The sequence below is a fragment of the Salvia miltiorrhiza genome, chromosome 2 (assembly GCF_028751815.1).
Source record: "Salvia miltiorrhiza cultivar Shanhuang (shh) chromosome 2, IMPLAD_Smil_shh, whole genome shotgun sequence".
Lineage (NCBI taxonomy): Eukaryota > Viridiplantae > Streptophyta > Magnoliopsida > Lamiales > Lamiaceae > Salvia > Salvia miltiorrhiza.
The window spans coordinates 5,647,090-5,667,866 of record NC_080388.1 but is presented as its reverse complement, the minus strand read 5'-3'; the positions used below and the strand labels follow the sequence as shown (position 1 = coordinate 5,667,866).

At 42.0% G+C, this 20,777-nt stretch overlaps 1 long non-coding RNA gene across 1 annotated transcript; it reads right to left on the bottom strand.

The window, feature by feature from the left end:
- Positions 1 to 15,600: 15,600 nt before the first annotated feature.
- LOC131012814 (uncharacterized) lies at positions 15,601 to 18,451 on the bottom strand. Its single transcript, XR_009097466.1, has 2 exons — positions 18,266 to 18,451; positions 15,601 to 16,751 (listed from the first exon to the last, which is right to left on the bottom strand). It is a non-coding gene; the product is annotated as an uncharacterized LOC131012814 (long non-coding RNA).
- Between the last annotated feature and the right edge of the window lie 2,326 nt (positions 18,452 to 20,777).

Genomic DNA, 20,777 nt, shown 5'->3' with positions numbered 1-20,777 from the left:
TTACTGTCGTCGTGTGCAGGATTCGAGAAGTTTCAAGTAATTTCAGCTCGACTGGAGCAAAAATCTCGAAGTTGATCTCACGGCCGCCGCCGTGCCACGGCGGCCGCCGCGGAGACGGCGGCCGCGGCCCTACGGCGCGGGCCGTGCCTGTTTTGGAGATGTTCTGCGAAGGGGCCTCACGGCGGCGCCGTCTCACGGCGGCCGCCGTCCACGGCGCCGCCGTCTCACGGCGGCCGCCGTCCACGGCGCCGCCGTCTCACGGCCGCCGCCGTGTCTGTTCAAATCCGGGAGTTACGGATTTTCGTATAAAAACCCATTTTTAGGGTTTTATTATTCACTCTCGTCCCCAGCAGCCCCCAGGCGATTTTTCCCTTGTTCTCCCTTAGTTTTTGAGTAGTTAGAAACATCATAAAAATCTTGGATTCATTGGATTGCTTTGGATGGCAATTAACACTTCATCGGATTGGTTTTCCTTGGATTGCTATGTTTTGTAAGAACTCCCTTTGATTCTCTTTGTTTATGAATCCCTTGGTTATTTAAGTCTTTGTTTCTTGTCTTTAATGAATATGATGATTGAAGATTATTGTTGTTGATTCTATATTCTCTTGGTTTTATGAATCTTTTGGTTAATTGAGTTTTGTGTTTTATGTATTTGATGAATGTGAAGATTGAAGTTCATTGTTGTTGATTCTAGATTCTCTTGGTTTTCTAAATCCTTTGGTTTATTTGAATCTTTATTTTGTGTTTTGATTAATATGATGATTGGAGATAATTGTTGTTGAGCTTAGATAATCTATGTGATTCGTAGTTTGTTGCTATTGTTTACCCTTTTCCTTTCTTGCTGATGAATATTTAGAGATTTCTTTTATGGAGATTAAGATTTTCTTGCATTCGAATCTTATGCTTGATTGAGTTTCTTGCCTAGGTAGTTATTAATCTTTGATGTTTACAAGTTTATGATCGTTTGGTTTAGTGTTGGAGTTGGAAACTCTAGTTGATTTCGTTAATGTTCAAATGCCATGTTCTAGTTAGTTCGTCGTTGAGTTGCTTGTGAAATTCTCTTTGATTGTGTGTGTTTGCTTAACATTCATTTGATTAAATGTTAATATGTTATTTCGCCTAGATAATCGTTGTTTATGGTGTTGAATTGATGATTGCTTTCTAGATTGCTAGTTTAGAACCCTAGCTTTGTTTGCCTTTTTGCATTCTTATTGGCTTTCTATCTTTTGCCTAGTTAACTTTATATGCTTTATTTTAATTACGCATTAGTTAATCGGAGAGAAAGTGTCAGACCCAAACTTCTGATTAGAGTGTTTAGGTTTATTTCATGTTTTCTGTGCGTAGCATAATCAAAGCCCTGTTTAGCCTTCCTTGAGAGACGACTTGGGTTAGCTTATTACACTAGGACGACCTCGTACGATTGCGAGTCAATCCATTAGGTGTTTTGGGTTGAGTCAATGTCCATCTTCAACTTCAAAGTAAGCCTAGGAGGATGAAACTTCCGTAGGAAAAGATCTGCCAGGTCCCCCCATATTGCGTTGGGGACCCCGCTGCTGTCAATTATCCCCGCTACTACTCCCCTGATGGGAGTGCTCAACCCACAGGGCACCGAGGTCCCGCCTCCCGCTGTTCTGGAGGTGAACAATCAACTTGCCACCAAACAAGCTTCGCTGCCTAAGGAAGTACAGAGGTTCCCTGCTGAGAAGGAACTTGAGAGAAGGCCAGAGGGGAGCCGAGTCAGGCTAAGGAGTATCATCAGAAAGGAAGGGGTCGATGAGTCTGACAGCCACTTTATCACCCCTATGTTCGAAGAAGAGAGGCCAAGGGAAAACGCAAAACTGAAAAATCAAGTGTCATAACTGAAAAATCAGCTTAGAGATCTGGAAGATACTCTGAGGGAAAAATCTCAGAGGGACGAAAGGGTGCAGAGGTCAGAGAGATCTCACAGGGCAGAGAAGTCATACAGGTCAGAGAAGTCGCACAGGTCAGAGAGATCGCACCAGACCAGAAGGTCAGAGGGACGGGATCAGGAGTATTCCTCTGGGAGGCAAGAACACATGGTCCACAAACGTCATGCCCATGATTCACCCAGGGACAGAAGGGAACACGGGAGGCACAAGGAGGACAAGCGGGCCAGAACGTCAAGGGTCCCCACTACTACCAGCAAGAGCCCTTTCTCCGCTGACATTTTGGCGGATACTCTGCCGCGGAATAATAAGCCTATTTCTCTAGATTATGATGGTACCACTGATCCTGAAGTACACCTCAACCGGTTTGAGGGACTGGTTACTCTCCACATGTACACTGAGGGCATCAAATGCCGGATATTTTCTACTACGTTAACTGGACCTGCCCAGTTGTGGTTCGAGACGCTTGCCCCGAATTCTATTCATTCGTTCGAGGATCTACAGACACGTTTCTTGAGGCAATTCGCAAGCTCGCGAAGGGTTGGAAAGTCTGCTCTTTCCCTGATGGACATAAAGCAAGACCAAAACGAAAAACTACGGGAATACACTGCCAGGTTCAATCTCGCTGCTCTGGAGGTGCCAGAGGCAGAATCACAAATCAAGAATTGTGCGTACGTCAGAGGGTTAAAGCCGGGGCTCTTCTTCGATGAGCTATAGATCAGACCGGCTAGGGATTTTGATGATATCATGGCTAGGCTGTCAGGGTACCTGCAGCTGGAAGACGCCAGGATGGCGCGGAAGGCGGAAAATGATAAAAACAAGGCTAAGAAAGCCGAGGACGCATCGGAAAGAAACAACAGACACCAGGACCGAGCCCCTTTCAGAGGATTGCCCCCGAGGGTCCCTCCTCCCCAAGCAGAGGTGCCACCTCGCCAGCAGCGCACCGTAAACGATGTTAATCGTTTTGACAAATACACTCCACTGAACAAACCTCAGGAATAGATTTTTCGCTTAATCAAGAATCAGCCGTTCTTCAGGGCGCCGGGAACTTACAGAGACGGGCAGCCGCAACAGGGGCCTAACAACAAATTGTGTGAATATCACAATTCCTACGGGCACTATACCAAACACTGTGGACACCTTAAGCATCAGCTGGAGCTTTTGGTGCGTCAGGGTAATCTGGATCAGTTTATCGCCAGAGGAAATGAAGGCCAGTGTAATAGGCCAGAACAGAGAAATGATCAGAGGCAAGAACAGGGGAACAATAGGGATCGAAGACCGGAGGAGAACCGGGACAACCGCAGAGAAAGGCCGGAGAGACAGGCACCCCCTTTCCCGTACAGAAGAGAAGTGCATATGATTTTTGGGGAGAATCGGACACCAACATCCAATAGGGCCAAGAAACAGGTTGTGCGAGCGGTAAAATCGGGCTATTATCCCAAGCAAGTAATGGGGATCACGGACACGGCAGAAGAGCCGGACATCACTTTCGGATCAGAGGACCTGAGAACGCTTATGTACCCACACGATGATGCGTTAGTAATCAAAGTCGATATAGCCAGTTGCATAGTACATCGCGTGTTTGTGGATTCGGGCAACGCGGTGAACATTCTATATCTGGAATGTCTCCTGAAGTTTGAAGTTCATGGATGGATTGTTGATTTGGTTATGAATATGAGCTATTGAGATTGTTGATATGATATTTGATGGATTAGAATGATGATTAAAGGTGTTTGATGAAGATTGAAGTGAGTTAGTTTGATGAAAAATAGGGTATAGGATGGCTATATGCTTAAAGTTAACAAGTTGATGAGTTATTTTGAAAACCTTTAAAAAGCTACTGACTTGATGAATTTCGACAGGGTTGTTGATACTCAAAAATCTTGAAAATTTTATGGTGAGTATATCAGAGTGTTATGAACGTCCATGTAAAATTTCAAGTCCTTTGGACATCGTTTGCTACCCTTTTAAAATACAACACGCCAACTGCAACTTTCTACCGAAAGTTTGGAAGAAACAGACCTTAGAGTCACCCTTCTCAGTAGTTTTCCCTGACGTTTTGCCTTCCCAATTTTTATGGTAAATGTATTAATGTGTTATCTAGCTACCCAAAACAGTTCAAGTTATTTCGGAAATGTTTACTATTTTTCAAAAATCAAATCCTCCGGTTGCACGAAACTGCCGAATCTGGTAGGCTGTGGGAAAATGGTCATATCTCTTGAACCACTTAGAGTTTTTCAACAGACTTTTTTTTAAATGAAACTAGACTCAAAGAGGTTTCCATGGGTGTGAGTCTCGAACCCAGGAAAGGTCCGAGGAGAAACAGTTTATTCTCTAAGCAAAATAAATCATATTCTACGTGGCATCATATAATCACTTCATTCTAATTTTCCTCAATTCTCATTCATTCTTATTTATTTACACATTTCTACTCAATTTTTACATTTAAAAACTATTAAATAATCATATAAATTTATAGATAAATTCTATACTATTAAATAATCGTATAAAACTATTAGATAAAGTCTGTACTATTAAATCTTATCCTACGTGGCATCGTATCATCACTTCATTCTAATTTTCCTCAATTCTCATTCATTCTTATTTATTTATACATTTCTAATCAATTTTTATATTTAAAAACTATTAAATAATCGTATAAACTATTAGTAAAGTCTGTACAATTAGATAAATCCAACATATCCATTTAATTATAAATCCTACATATATTATAGCAAAATAAATCTTATCCTACGTGGCATTGTATAATCACTTCATTCTAATTTTCCTCTGATGTATTCTTCATTATGAGCATGGGAAACCGCGCGAGAAGTCTTTGGTTACCCCCAATTGCTTCATCCCGTGAAGATGACCTTTAAAGCTGGTCTTTGTATATTGTTTATAAGGTTTGAGAACTGATTATAAAAGTAATTGCATTAGGAGGTTCACTGCTAGCGGAGAATTGGGTCTAATCGGCTTGTTGGGTTTTGCTAGTTATAGCTTCTCTCTGCTTTAGCTTCGGTTTTCTCTTGTGACTTATGGTACTTTAGGGGCTGGGTCCGGTTGGAGATCGGTTGGTTGTTGTGCCTCCTCGAGCTCCTTCTTTTCCGTCGGAAGTTTTTCAGGTTCGATGAAGCCTGTGGGTTGGGTTGTCCCCTTGACTGGCAGTTTGTTTGGTGTCCGTTCCGTTCTTTTGTTTTTTGCCTTTCTTGGTCTGCTTTCTTCTCCCGTTGTTGTGGTTTTTGCAGGTCTGCTGGTACTTCGGTTCGGCGTGCTGCTCTGCGCTGGCGGTGGCGGTAAGCTCTGCCTTGGATGCCAGCCTTTTCTGGTAACCAGCTCTGCTCAGAGCGGTCAACGCTGCCCTGGAGGCCAGCTCTGTTCTGGGTTCCAGATCTGCTCTGAGCGGTCAGCACTGCACTGGGGGCCAGCACTGTTCTGGAAACCAGCTCTGCTTTCGCGGGTTTGCGCCGGTGGTTGCTTTGTTCTAGAGTCAGCCCCGGTCTCGATGCCTTCTCAGCCCCGAAAGTCTGATCTGCTTTTGAGGAGTTGCTTTTGTGTGGGATTTCGCTCGAGCTCGGCTTCTTTGCTCTGCGGTTTCTCTTCGTTGTTTTTCTTTTGTTGTTTTTGCTTCGTTGTGGTCTTTTCCTTGGGTTAGTTTTTTGGGAACTTTCCTTGTTTGCGTCTGTGCTTTCAAGGTTTTTTCAAACTTTCTTCAATAAAATTTCTATTTCAGCCTTCATTAAATTAGGGTTTTATTTTGCCTATATATTTGGCTGCTGTATGGATCGAAAAACATATCTTTGAACCTATCTTTTATCAATCAAATTTGTGAGTTAATCTCTCTCAAGAACTTCGAGTTCTTCCTGAATTTTGCCAAAGTCAAAATTCAATTTATCGACGTAACGGCGAGTTCATCATACCTCGTTGCGTGTCATTCATCATCCCCAAGTTGCTGCATCAATCACATCGTTGGGGGCTAGGGATGCGCTCTCTAGAAATCTTCGTAGATTCGATTAAAGGGTTTTGGGATATTCCATAATTCTATCTTTTATCTTTTATTGTTTTGCGCTGTTTTCACGTTTCCGCTTAGCTGGGTTGTTGGTCAGTCCGGTAGATTCAGCTCTGCACTGCAAGATTCAGCTCTGCACTGCAAAGTCAGCCCTGTACCGGCGAGGAAACTTCGTAGGTTAGGTCAGGGGTTTTGGGACACTCCACACTTTATCTTTATTTCAGTTCTCGTTCTCAAGTCTTCCGCATAGCTAGTTCTCAGAAACTGTTCGGCAGAGCTCGACCAGTCCGGCCAGATTCAGCTCTGCCCGGCCAAGTTCAGCCCTGCTCGGCTGGATTCAGCCTTGCACCGGCGAGAATCATATAATAGCTGGAGTTACCTTTGAATGCACAATTCTATTTCCTTAAGAGTCCAGTTTTGCAAGGCGAGTTTGATGATGATTAGGATTGGAATGAAGTCTATAAAAGGGGGCTAGAACGTGAATGAAGAGAACATCCTCCTGCCTCCGGCACTTAGTTAGAATTTAATCTTTGCCCTAATCTTTAGTTTCCAGCGCTGCAATCAAAGTTTAGGTTTTTACATGCTTTCATAGTTCTTATAGTTTTAGTTGCTTTTTGTTCTAGTTTATTTTCAAGTTTAGTTTACTTTCGTTTTGTTTCGAAGATTGGGATTGAATGCCAGAGCTGGAAGCCAGAGCTGAATACCAGAGCTGAAATGCCAGAGCTTAAATGCTAGAGCTTAAATGCCATCGCTGAACGCCAGAGCTGAAATGCCAGAGCTTGTTGGATTTGTATACTGAAAGCAAGAACGTTTTATGCTTGTATACAATGTTTCCTAAGTTCACTATCTAATCTCCTATCTGATTGTGTTCATGATTGCATATGTATGTTCTTTATCTCTATATAAGTAGATTATATGGTGTGTTGTAGATCACAGAAGACCATATAATTGGAATAACCTTAAGAGATATAATATGATCACAGCCGAAATAACTCTAGGACAAGTTATTGGTTTAGGCTGCAGTATAGATGGAAGTAGTTTGTCTTGGCTACTTGTCTATACTGGTACGTCATTACGTATTGATAGGACCACAGTTGAGATGTATTCTTCTATCTGACTTAAGTGAAGAATCAAGATCTCGGTGACTTATAAGATCTTAATACTAATAAGTATTCAGATATATATGTTAATTCGTATATCACTTTGACTTACTATGGGTGAAAGTTATATACTAACTCGAGTACTCTGTATCTTGGGTGATAGCGGTTAATATATGATATTTGATTATCTGTATTAGTACCTGTATCCGGTATAGGATAATGACATCCCCTTAAGGAGCTCAATAAGGTTTATTGCGCTAAACCCTGCAGGTTGATTAAGTTCAGGCGCAATAATAAAGTTTGAGTGGTACTGCTTAAGGATTTATAAAGAGATTAATTAATTTAAGCTGTCAGAGCTCTAATTAATTAATGGATGTCGGATATTTTAAATACGGAGATTTAATAAGTCTAAATACAAGCCCCCGACTCATCACCGGCAATAAAGGGGTAAGTCAGTATCGGTTCTCTAGTGGAATGAACTGATATTTATAAATTAATTATGGCCTGGGCTGACCATAGATAAATTAATTTATTTGAGGCCCATCTTTATTCCTTGTATCTGGTCCCTGGACTGGCCCAAAGTCTCCTAGCCCTAGAAGGAGAGAAGGAACGCCTATTACAGATTCCAAGCGTCCCACACGTATTTAATTCTATTAAATACAGCTGTCAGCTCTCAGGAAAAACAGACTGATAAAATTAGGGTTTTGAGAGCTGTGGGAGGCGCAGGAAAACGTGTGGAGCATTCTCTCTTGGAACTTTCATAGATCGTTGTCCATCCAACGGTGAAAGCTGAGCGGGATACAGTTCAGAAGATCTGAGCTGGAGTCAGATTTTCGCAGGAAACCAAGTTCTGGCAGTCTCCGTAAAACGGCCATAACTTCCTCTACAGAACTCCGATTCAGACGAATCAGGCGTCCACGGAAAGCTCTCTCGAAGACGAAGAAGTCGTATTTCTGGGCGAAATACGATTTGAGGACGTTTGAGGCTTCAAACGAAGGCTTGAAGCTGACTGGTCTGTTCAGATACGAATCTGCGAATTCTTCTGAATTCTTCAGGTATTTCTTAACTCCAACGTGCAGCTGTTAAATTCATAGGAGCATGTTAGGATTAATCGTTGTATGATAAATTAATAATAATCCAAGAAACGATCATCGGGCAAATGGAGCATTAATTCAGTTTAATATTCCTTCAGAGCTGAGCGCCAGAGCTGAACGCCAGAGCTAGAATGCCAGAGCTGAAATGCCAAAGCTGACCGCCAGAGCTGAAGGCCAGAGCTGGAAGCCAGAGCTGGAAGACAGAGCTGAAAGGCAGAGCTGGAAGCCAGAGCTGACTAGCAGAGCTGACCACCAGAGCTGACTAGCAGAGCTAGATTTGCAGAGCAGAGCTGAATACCAGAGCCGTAGAGCAGACCTGGGATGGCCAGAGCTGGTTTACATAGTAGAACAGAATGGAGCAGAGCACTTGTGCTTTTTAAGTAAAGACTTATATGCTTAAGTATGAAATGAATCATGCATTACATCATGTTTTAATTGGTTTTATTTATAATTCCAATTACAAAAGAAAGATGAGTAAGAATATTGTTGGTGTTCTTAACTCAAAAGAAATGTTTTCAATTATTTATTCATTAAATTTTGAAAACCCGGCTAAGTGAATCATAGAATGTTAAGCACTTTACCGTGACTTGAGTTTAGATTTAAGAGACCTATTAAGAATAGATTTCTTGTAGGCTTTGAACGTCAGGAGGATTAGCACTGCTATTCTGATTCAGAGTTAAGATTAAACGACAGGCATTGCCTAATCAGGTGGGCTTATTTTCCAAATGTATGATTTAGTTATTGAGCTTAAATGATTCAATGAAATGAAAACTATTAATCCGATAAAATATTTTGTGCACTCTGCTCTGTTTAAGGCTCTCAATAATGAATCGATCGAGGTTCTCTCTTGACCTAACACGTTATTTGAGAATTGTGTACACCTATTAACTGACTCGGTGGGTTGACCTCCATTCGGGCACTAATCATGTATGAGGCGTTATAAAGGTGCTCGACGGGATGTGTTCCGGAGCATTGGGTCCCAAATGGGAACTTGACTGGGTTACGCCCTCAGTTCAAGTAAGCAGGAGTAATGGATCCGTCGGTGGCTAAAAGGTCTGGGATCACAGCGAGTAACGGAAAGGGAGTGTGACAATTGCGCGCAATATTATAAAATGTTTTAACATGTTTAGAAGTTATTTAAATTTAAAACCTTCTAAGTCATGTCAAGTGAAATTGGATAAACTGCTCTTATGATTATGAAATATTTACAAAAATGCTAGCCCACTAAGTACATTAGTACTTAGCCCAAAAATACTTTCAAATTTTTTTCAGGTTAATTGGCCGGTGCTGACGGGGCGAGCTGAGGCTAGGGTTCACGATGCAGCCCGAACAGAGCTAAGCTCGCGCCAGAGCAAAGCTAAATCCCACGCCAGACCAGAGCTAAGATCACGCCAGAGTAGAGCTAAATTCCACGCCAGACCAGAGCTAAGCTCGCCAGAGCTGAAGTAATTGAGCCAGAGTAGAGCAGAACAGATCGCCAAAGCAGAGCTGAAGTCCAGGCAAAGCTGTGTTGGATTTGTATACTGAAAGCAAGAACTTTATGCTTGTATACAATGATTCCTGTTATTCACTATTCTTATCTCCTATCTGATTGTGTTCATGATTGCATATGTATGTTCTTTATCTCTGTATAAGTAGATTATATGGTGTGTTGTAGATCACAGAAGACCATATAATTGGAATGACCTTAAGAGATATAATATGATCACAGCCGAAATAACTCTAGGACAAGTTATTGGTTTAGGCTGCAGTATAGATGGAAGTAGTTTGTCTTGGCTACTTGTCTATACTGGTACGTCATTACGTATTGATAGGACCACAGTTTGAGATGTATTCTTCTATCTGACTTAAGTGAAGAATCAAGATCTCGGTGACTTATAAATCTTAATACTAATAAGTATTCAGATATATATATTAACTCGTATATCACTTTGACTTACTATGGGTGAAAGTTATATACTAACTCGAGTACTCTGTATCTTGGGTGATAGCGGTTAATATATGATATTTGATTATCTGTATTAGTACCCGTATCCGGTATAGGATAATGACATCCCCTTAAGGAGCTCAATAAGGTTTATTACGCTAAACCCTGCAGGTTGATTAAGTTCAGGCGTAATAATAAAGATTGAGTGGTACCGCTTAAGGAATTATTAAGAGATTAATTAATTTAAGCTGTCAGAGCTCTAATTAATTAATGGATGTCGGATATTTTAAATACGAAGATTTAATAAGTCTAAATACAAGCCCCGACTCATCACCGGCAATAAAGGGGTAAGTCAGTATCGCTTCTCTAGTGGAATGAACTGATATTTATAAATTAATTATGGTCTGGGCTGACCATGGATAAATTAATTTATTTTAGGCCCATCTTTATTCCTTGTATCTGGTCCCTGGGCTGGCCCAATGTCTCCAAGCCCTAGAAGACAGAAATATCGGCCCTCACTAATAATCTGGCGCCTCCCTATCTTTTCTGTATTATTAAATACAGCTGTCAGCTCTCAGGAAAATACACTGATAAAAATTAGGGTTTTGAGAGCAGAGAGGGGGCGCAGAACGTGATTGAACGTGATTGGCTTTTTCTGTCTTGGGAGTTCTCATAGTTCGTTGTCCATCCAACGTTGGGAATTGAGCGGGATACAGTCCAGAAGATCAGAGCTGGAGTCTGAATCATTCGACGCCATCATCAATCATCTGTGCATCCGATTCTCAAGTAAGTTTTCCTAACACCTGTGTGCAGCTGTTAAATTCATAGGAGCATGTTAGGAATTAATCGTTGTATGATGAATTAATAATAATCCAAGAAACGATCATCGGGCAATCGATTATTAATTCAATTTAATATTCCTTCAAGCTGGTGTTCCAGAGCTAGGGTTCCAGAGCTGGCGTTCCAGAGTTGGCATTCCAGAGCTGGCGTTTTCAGAGTGGGAGTTATTCAGAGCTGGAGTTTTTCCAGAGTTGGTATTTTCAGAGCTGGCGATTCCAGAGCTAGCGTATTCCAGAGATGGCGTATTTCAGAGCTGTCGATTAAGGAGCTGACTTTCTCGCTAGTTTTTGTTTAAGCATGTTGAACAAGTTTTCTTTTATTTCCTTGTTTTTACGTTATTTTCTTCATTAAATTAGGGTTTTATTTTGCCTATATATATGGCTGCTGTATGGAACGAAAAAGATAACTTTTAACATACATTTTATTAATCAAATTCGTGAGATTATTCTCTCTTGAGGACTTCGAGTTCTTCCTAAATTTTGCCCAAGCAAATTCAACTTATCAGCGTATCGGCGAGTTCATCATCCCTCGTCGTGTGTCATTCAGCATCCCCGAGTTGCTGCATCAATCGTACGTTGGGGTTAGGGATCCGCTCTCTAGAAACGGCGTAGATTAGATTCAGGGGTTTTAGTTCTTGTTTTAAGTCTTCCGTGCGTAGTTGCGAGATCAGCCCGACAAGATTCATCTCTGCCCGGCCAAGTTCAGCTCTGCTCAGCCAAGTTCAGCCCTGCACCGGCGAAGATCGCATCAGTTCAACTCCGTATTTTGTCTTCCGCTGTTGCACTAGCTCTTTTGTCTTTTGTTTCTCTAACATAAGACGTTTATGTAAATTCTGAATTATGTTTCTTATCGAGTTTAGACTCTCAACTTTTATATATATTTTGTTGAGCCGAGACAATTATTTCACAAGTATTTCATTCTAAATGTTGGTTATCAGAAGCATGACACTAAACTTGTGATCCAAAGGGGACTAGCCCGACTTGTTATTTTATTCGGGTTTTAACAAGGTTGTTCCTTGTTTATTTCTATGAATTAGTTGCACCTCGATTATAGTTTATTCCTTCCAGAATTGGGGTGTGACATCCTCAGCCCGGATCGCGCAGAGCTTGAGATTCCACCACCATCGGTGAGCTCTGCTGCTCAAAGGACGGCCTCGCGCTATGGCCGTCTACTCTAAAATTCTCCTCAGCCACCTTTTGGCAAGTGCTCATCTGCGCTGGCGGACTCGACAGAGCTGGGCTCGTCGGAGCTGGCGGACTGGGCAGAGCTGGGATCGTCAGGTCTGAGCTCTGCTGGGCTGGACTATGCAGCGCTAAACTGGACTGCGCTGAACTGGGCAAAGCTGGCCCGATGGTCATAGCTGGAATGCTAGGCAACAGACTGTTAGCGCTGAAAATTTCCCCTTCGTTCACAAGGTCAGACAACTCAACAAAAGAACAAAAATGCAATAACGAAGTAGGAATAACAGGCTTCTTATCGAACACAGAAAATGTTACCGATCTACCGGACCCAGCCATACTCACAGTTCCAGTTCCAGATCGCCATAAACGGCCGACCAAGAAGAACAAGATGGCCATTTTCTCCAGTAATGTCTTGCCCTGCATCGAGCACCACAAAGTCTGCCAGTGCTTTAATTCCTCTCACCGTGACTTCGACATTCTCTAAAATGCCACGGGTGCTGCAATTTGTGCCATCAGCGAGCTGAAGTCTCAAATTCGTGCTTTTAAGCTCATGTTCGTTCTTGCCCAATTTCTGAAAAATGGCAAACGACATTAAGTTGATTGCTGCACCTAAGTCTAACATTCCCGAGAACTCTCCAGCTCTACCCAAACCAATACTAAGAACGAAGCTGCCCAGATCTCCTTGCTTCGGTAATGGTTGGGTTGGATCACCAATCGGTGGTGGCAGAGGTGGGCTGGAATGTTGGACAGCTTTCGGCGGTCGATATGGCTTAGTGGACTTGTGAAGTTTCTGCTCAGGCCGCCTTATCAACTGTGTCGTCCTTTTCTGTTGGATTCTGCAATGCTGCATAGCTTAATTCTGCACTGCTGGATACCGCATAGCTGGATGTTGGAGTGCTAGATTTGGCATAGCTGGATACTGCAGAGCTGGATTCTGCATAGCTGAATTTTGCATAGCTGAGTTCTGCTGTGCTGGCTTCTGCATAGCTGGATTTTGCAAGGCTGGAGGTTGCATAGCTAGAATTGGCAGGGCTGGATTCTGCAAGGCTGAAATCTGCAGAGCTAGGTTTTGCATAGCTGGAGTCTGCAAAGTTGGATTCGGCAAGGCTGACTTCTGCAGGACTGGATCTTGCAGGGCTGAACTTTGTAGGATTGGATCTTGTAGGACCAAGTTCTGCATGTTTGGGTCTTGTAGGACTGAGTTTTGCATGGCTGAATTGGGCAGGGCTGAATTCTGCAAATCTGGATCTGGCAGTGCTGAGCTGGGCAGCGCTGCACTCGGCAGGGCTGGGCTGGGCAGCGCTGTTACCTTCTTCTGCTCTAGTACCGTAGTCGGTTCCGATATCCACGTCAGCTCTGGTACCTTGGTCTGCTCCGGAATTCATGCTTGTTCCGGTATCCAAGTCTGCTCTTCGAGAGCAGTGATAGCTAAAGCTTGGTGAGCTTGCAGAGGTTGACCATGAAATTTTCCGGGCTGCTGCTGCTGCTGCAATTGGTTCAAGGTGCCCGACAGTTGCCCTACGGTGGTCTCAAGTCTTTTTATGGTGGATGCTTGAGACTCCATATTCTGCTTAGTCATCTCCATATTTTGCTTGCTAATCTCCATGAAAGCTTGCAAAGTATCTTCAAGTGGTGACTTCTGGGGCTGAGCGTGTTGCTGCGAAGGCTGAAAATTCCCTTGCTGTTGATACCTCGGTGGATATTGTTGGGGAAAAATTTTGTTGCGGTGGGCAGGGCTGCTGACCTCTCCATCCATTATTGACATTCTGCCCTTGATTATAATTCTGCGGTCTGCTCTACCCTTGATTATAGTGCTACCCGAATTGTGGTCTGCTCTGCCCTTGATTATAGCTATGTCCTTGCCCTTGATTGTAGTTTTGCACGAAGCCAGGTCTGCTCTGCATTTGATTATAGCTCTGAAATCCTTGTGCAGCATAGACTTCGGCTTCACCCTCCGGAGTAAACTCGCCCATTCTGTGGCACTCATTGACTGCATGGCTGAAATCTCCACATATTCCGCAAGGCTCGCCATTCTGCACCGGGACGGAAGGAGTTTCCATCTTGCCCATCTTAAGATGCTGCACTTGTCTCACAAGATCGGCTACTTGCTTCTGCAGCTCATACTGTTGCGTCACAGAGCTGGCCTCAACTCTCTTCCCACGGACTGATTTCTGTTGTGAGGTCTCGGCTAAGGTCTTGAATATCTCTTTCAGCTCTGCTGCAGTCTTCCGAGCTATGTTACCTCCTGCAGTGCTGTCCACCATGAATTGGGCAGTTTCCACTAACCCATCGTAGAAAAATTGCATTAACATCACGTTGGGAAATTGATGTTGTGGACATTGACGGAGGAGTTCTTGATATCTATCCCACGCTTCGTGTAAGGGCTCATCCGATCCTTGGGTGAACTCCATGATTTGCGTTCTGAGCTCCTGTGTCTTGTGGCTGGGATAGTACTTGGGCATAAACTTTTCACAAGCTTCTCCCCAAGTAGTGATGGAGTTGGGCGGCAGAGATAGCATCCACGTCCTTGCTCTATCCTTAAGGGCATAAGGAAAACACTTGAGCTTAAGTTGATCCTCCGTAAGATTTAGCAGTGGAATTGTTTGAACTTGCGTGCAAAATTCCCGGATGAATTGCAGGGCGTCCTCACTCGGCATTCCGTGGAACAACGGTAGCAAACTTGAGTCATTCGGCTTTAGATTGTAATTTCTAACTGCGGTGGAAAGCACAATAGCCGAAGTGTTGGTATCCCCGATGACGGGCCTGGTGAAATCTCCCATGTATTCCATGTTTTGCGCCATCACTTCTTTGGTGTGCAGGGCTGGCTGTTCTTCCTTGTCGGCAGTGCTGGACTCGTCAGCACTGTACTCTTCTTCTTTCTCTTCTTGTGCTGAATTCAGCTCTGTACGGTTGAGGTCGGAGCAGAGCTCGTCAGCTCTGTCACTTTCCCTTTCGTCTGAACTTGAATCAGAGCTCTCCTCTCCTTTCTTTTTGAAAACCCTTGTGCTCGTGCTATCCAACGGAGACACCAACGGTCCTTTCAAACTGCGGAGTCCTTACATGCACAACACTAAACACACGGATTAAACGCACCGGAGGGAGAGAAAGGTAACAAAAACGAGAAAAATAGAAATTTAAATAAAGCAAGTAAAAAGCAACACAATTAAAACGCCTAAAACCTTCCCCGACAACGGCGCCAAAATTTGACTCAACCTAAACACTATTCTAGATTGACTCGCAATATTACGAGATCTATTGTAACGTGTAAGCTAACCCAAGTCGTCTCTCAAGGAAGATCTTACAGGGCTTCTAATTGTATTGCAGGAAAAGCAATAAAGAATTTGATTATTAAACTAAAACTTATAATTAAAAACTGAACTTAGAATTACTTTGTGAAATAAATTATTAACCCTAGGTAAAATTAAATTAAACGATTAAAGACTTGTAAATTAAAAACATCTAATCTAAGCATGAAACTAAAGTGCATGATTTAAATTGCATAATGGAAAAGAAAGCATAAACATAAACGAAAAGCATAAACATGATTAAACATAAATAAATTGAATTTAAATACGAAATACCGTGAACGTCACGAGGTTGAAATTTGTCACGTGATTACACATTCGAAACTTAAAACTAAAGAAACAAACTTAAAAACAAACTAGAACTAAAAACTCGAAAACTTGAAGAAACTAGGAAAGCAATAAACGCCTAAATTTGGTGCAGTGCAGCGCTGGAATACTCTTCACGGCAGAACACAAAAATTAGGGCAAAAAACGAGGGAGCCTTTTCAATGAAAAACAAAGCCCTATTTATAGACTTCAACTCACGCTTGATCATCCTCAAAGTTGCCATGCAAAGCTGGACTCTAAAGGCAATAAAATCGTGTAGACATAGGTAAGTCCAGCTGGCGTGCTCTGCAAGTAATCTCCATCCTGGTGAAAATTGCAGCTCTGCAAAGGTAAGTGCAGAGCTGAAAGTCAGCTCTGAAAAAGTGCAAAGTTGAAAAGTCAGCTCTGCATAAGTTGACTCTGTCGATCTTTAGCTCTGCGCTGTCAAATTACTTTGGCGATCATGGCAGAGCTGGAAGTTAGCTCTGGCGAGAGTAACTCTGCTCTGGAACTTAAGCGAACTCTGGTGCGTCAGCTCTGGAAAGGTAGTCAGAGCTGGAAGTCAACTGTAGAATGGCATGACAGAGATGGAAGTCAGCTCTGGCGAATTCAGCTCAGCTCTGAAGATTTTAGCTATGCATAGGGAAGTTCTGCTCTGGAAATTTCAGCTCTAACTTTGCAAGTCAGCTCAGCTCTGGAGACAGAGCTATGCTCGCAGCTCAGCTCTGACGACAGAACTATCCTCGCAGCTCGGCTCTAGCGACAGAGCTATGCTCGCAGCTCAGCTCTGGCGACAGAGCTATGCTAAAAAGCGTCATTCTTAACCCAAAATTTCCAAAATTGCACTCTTCCATCTATAAAACCTAAATCTCCTGCAAAGCATAAAATAAACCACAAAACGCACCAATTTCCAAATTATATAAAAAATAAAATATAATGCGTGGAATTTTGGAGTTTTTACGGATTATGATCATGAAAAGCCTTCTTATTCCGATGAATGAGGATCGGAGTTGGAATCTGATTAAGGGCCAGGTGTTCGAGAAAATGCCAGAGAGAGGACTCAAGGCTGGGAGACCAGTGCACTGCAAGTATTTTAATCCACTTATTACAGAAATCACTGGAAAACTCAATGGTTTACTCAATGAACAAAAACAGATAGAAACAAAGTGAAAGCAGACAAGGGATGAATAGAATTATCGAAAGCAATGCGAGGAAGGTAAACAAAAGAGAATGTTAAAAATAATTATAAGTATAATTCCAATCAATTTGTGGATATTAATTATGCTTTTCGAAGTCCAGCTGATTTTAAAATTGTCTCTTTGTAGGTGATCAGGGAATATTATTGATATTGAGAGGAGAACAATGAAACCCAAGGTGTCTTCGAAGAGGTTGTATGCGATGGTGAAGAAAGTTCTACACCATGACCCCATTATATAATGTGGATTCCTATTACAATTACAAGTCTTGTATTTGCTCGAAAGTTTGAATCCTATTACAAGTATATATGATTCTAATATTGTGGATGCCTATCACAAGTTTTTTATTTTTAAATTTGTTTTATTCTTATCCTGTATGGATTACTCCTAATCCATGTATAAAGCAATATATGTATGCGTGAGTTCTTGAAAAAAGTTGGCTATTGAGTTTGAGGTTTTTATATATATATATTTTAATGATAAATCCTTATCTAATACTCCCTCCATCCCAGCTGAAATGTCCTGTTTTCCTTTTTGGATTGTCCCACTTGAAATGTCCTGTTTTCTTTTTTGGCAATACACTCTCTCTCTGTATTTAATATTTAAATAATTTCCACCAACCCACTTTATCTACTTTATACACATTTCTTAATCTCCGTGCCGAAAAGAAACAGGACATTTCAGCTGGGACAGAGGGAATATTATAATGGAAAATCACATAGCTCTAAATATATAATTATGATTTTTACGTGGTTATAGCAGGGTAGAGGAATTTTGGTTTATAATAAATATATATTAAATAGATTATAACTATATATAATATAAAATATGTAGATGGGTAAAATAGGCAATCCACAAGTTGTCTCATAAAATGTTTAGGCTCTTTTTCTATTAGTATATAGATATAGATAGATTAATAAAATCAATTTCTTTCTCTCTCCAAAGACTCAGCCTAGAGTAGGGGTGTCTATTCGGGGCGGGTCGGGTACCCTACCCGAAAATTGCGGGTACCCGACCCCGACTTTTAGGCGAAACTCCCACCCGATACCCGTCCCGCCGCTGCCGTCGGGTACCCTAATACCCGATGCGGGTACCCGGCGCGGGTATTAGGGTACCCGCATACCCGCCTGTTTTTGCAATATTTTTTTTTTCAATTAATTATATGAAGGCTATTAATTCTCTCTTTATTCATATACAGTAGACTGTATATATCAATATGGAAAGTTTTGTTTGGAGTTGTTGGGTTGTCCGATTTATGAAATTGGGATCAAAATCAATTATTGACATTTAATTTGATAAAAATCACCATTTGCTGCAGAGGGCACTTGGGTGAGAGTGAGAAGCCGAGAAGGTGTCGACGACGCAGCAAACAAATCAATCCAAAAGGAACTAGAACTTACCGGCGTCGGAGAACGGGCCGGACGGTGACTGCTGCAGAGGGGACGCCGGGACGGTGGGACTGCTGCAGAGGGCACTTGGGTTGGGACGCAGAGCCGCACAGAGGGAGAGAAAGAATTCACGTCTGATACTTTGATTATTTTAGGGCTTACATATTTACAATTATTAAAAACTAATAAAAATATAAAATTTATATTAAATACTCCCTCCGTCCCATAATAAGTGGCCACATTTCCTTTTTCGTCTGTCCCACTATAAGTGGCTGCTTTCTAAAAATGGCAAAAGTTTATTTTAATTAAGTCAACAATTACTCACTAATTTGGTCAACAATTGTAGGCCACTTTCTAAAAATGCCAAAATTACTTTAATTAAGTCAACAATTACTCACTAATTTGGTCAACAATTGTAGGCCACACTCTATTAAAACATATAACACTCAATTTCTTAATCTCCGTGCCGAAAAGAATGTGGCCACTTATTATGGGACGGAGGGAGTAACTAATATTAGCGGGTATGCGGGTATACCCGGTACCCGACGGGTATACCCGATACCCGTGAAATTTGCACGGCATAATCCCGACCCCGACCCGGTTCCCGTCCCTTGCGGGTGTCGGGTACCCGGTACCCGGTCGGGTATCGGGTACGGGACGGGTATACCCGATACCCGCACCCCGGATAGATACCCCTAGCATAGAGTATCTCAATATGGTATCTAGAGCCTGAAAAACTTTGGGAGATTTCATCTTTTTCTCGATCCTTTTTTCTGCGTTTTTCGCTGGAAATCATGGCCACTGCTTCCACAAATTCATCTCTGCCGAATCTACATCCAATGATCCTTCGGCTTGATCGAAACAACTATCCTTTTTGGAAAATTCAAATTCTCTCCACCATCAGAGCTCACGGTTTTGATGATTTCATATCATCAACCGTAACTGCTCCTCCTTTTTTACCATCTACAAATGAAAATCCCCATCCAAATCCTGAATATACAATTTCGATCCGTAAGGATCACTTTCTCATGAGCTGGATGTTGTCTTCAATCAGCGAATCCATGCTAGGGCATGTTGTTCGATGCTCCTCGTCACAACAGATCTGGTCTGTTCTGGAGCAATTATTTCAGTCGCAGTCCAGATCACGAGTTCTACAATTGAAGAAAATGCTTCACTCTCAAAAGAAAGGAAGTCTCTCAGTCGATGAATACTTCTTGAAGATGCGAAGTTTTGCTAATCAGCTAAATGCTACCGGTCATCTGATTTCTGATGATGATTTAGGAGATCTTATTCTCAACGGTTTTGGACCAGAGTATGAATCAGTCGTTGTTACTCTAATGCACAGAGCTGATGCACCTTCCTTGCAGGAGATACAATATGATCTTCAATCACACGAGATACGGCTGCAACAATCTCACTACTCTATTGTCGATCCAACCGCACACTATATTCAAAGAGGAGGAGGCCGTGGTAGTCGTGGCAGAGGCATGACTAGCAAGGGAAGTTTCAAATTCTCTGGCAAAACTCCTATTGTGTCAATTGTGTGGAAAAATAGGGCGGGCATGTTGCAGTCAAATGTTACAGCTTTGATGTAAATTTTCTTGGTACAGACTCTGCAAATACTAACACTACACCGCAGGCATATCTTGCTGATAACCAATCCTACTCTGAGCTTGACTATGATGAAGAAGAAGGTGTATGGTATGTGGATAGCGGAGCCACCAATCATGTCACCAACACCTTAGCTAACATGAAGCTGAATACCCCCTATAATGGCTCTGAAGCTCTTACTGTTGGTAATGGTAAGGCTATTCCCATTTCCTCTATTGGTAAAAGTTATATTCCTTCACATTCAAATTCCTCTTCCCTACTACTTAACAATATACTCTACGTTCCTCAAATTACAAAAAACCTCATTAGTATATCACAATTCACAAAGATAACAATGTTATCTTTGAGTTTCATGATTCTTGCTGCCTTGTGAAGGACAAACTCAATCGCAAAATACTACTGAAGGGGAGGCTCCATCAAGGACTGTATCAGATTGACTTATCCAAGCTCTCTCCTCAGTCTACTACTTCAATTCCATCTGCTGCTGTCACACAATCCTTTCCATCGTCTGCATGTTTTCATACTGTCAAGCCTCAAGGTGTTCTTCCTTTTTCTTGTACTGCTCTCCACACCACATGTACTGCTTTTTCTACATGTACTTGTTCTTCTTCAAATAATGAAATAAATGTTTGGCACAACAAGCTTGATCATCCAAATTTTAAGGTGCTTTCACATATTCTTAAAATGTTACAGATACCAGTTAAAAAATCTTCTCTCAATTTTTGTGATGCATGTAGTATTGGTAAAATACATCAAAAACCACATGTCACACACTCACTTAAAACCACACAGCCCTTTCAGCTCATACACTCTGATCTCTGGGGTCCTTCCCATCAAGCTTCACCTCAAGGATATAGATACTACATTCACTTTGTGGATGATTTTACTAGGTTCACCTGGATCTACCCTCTCA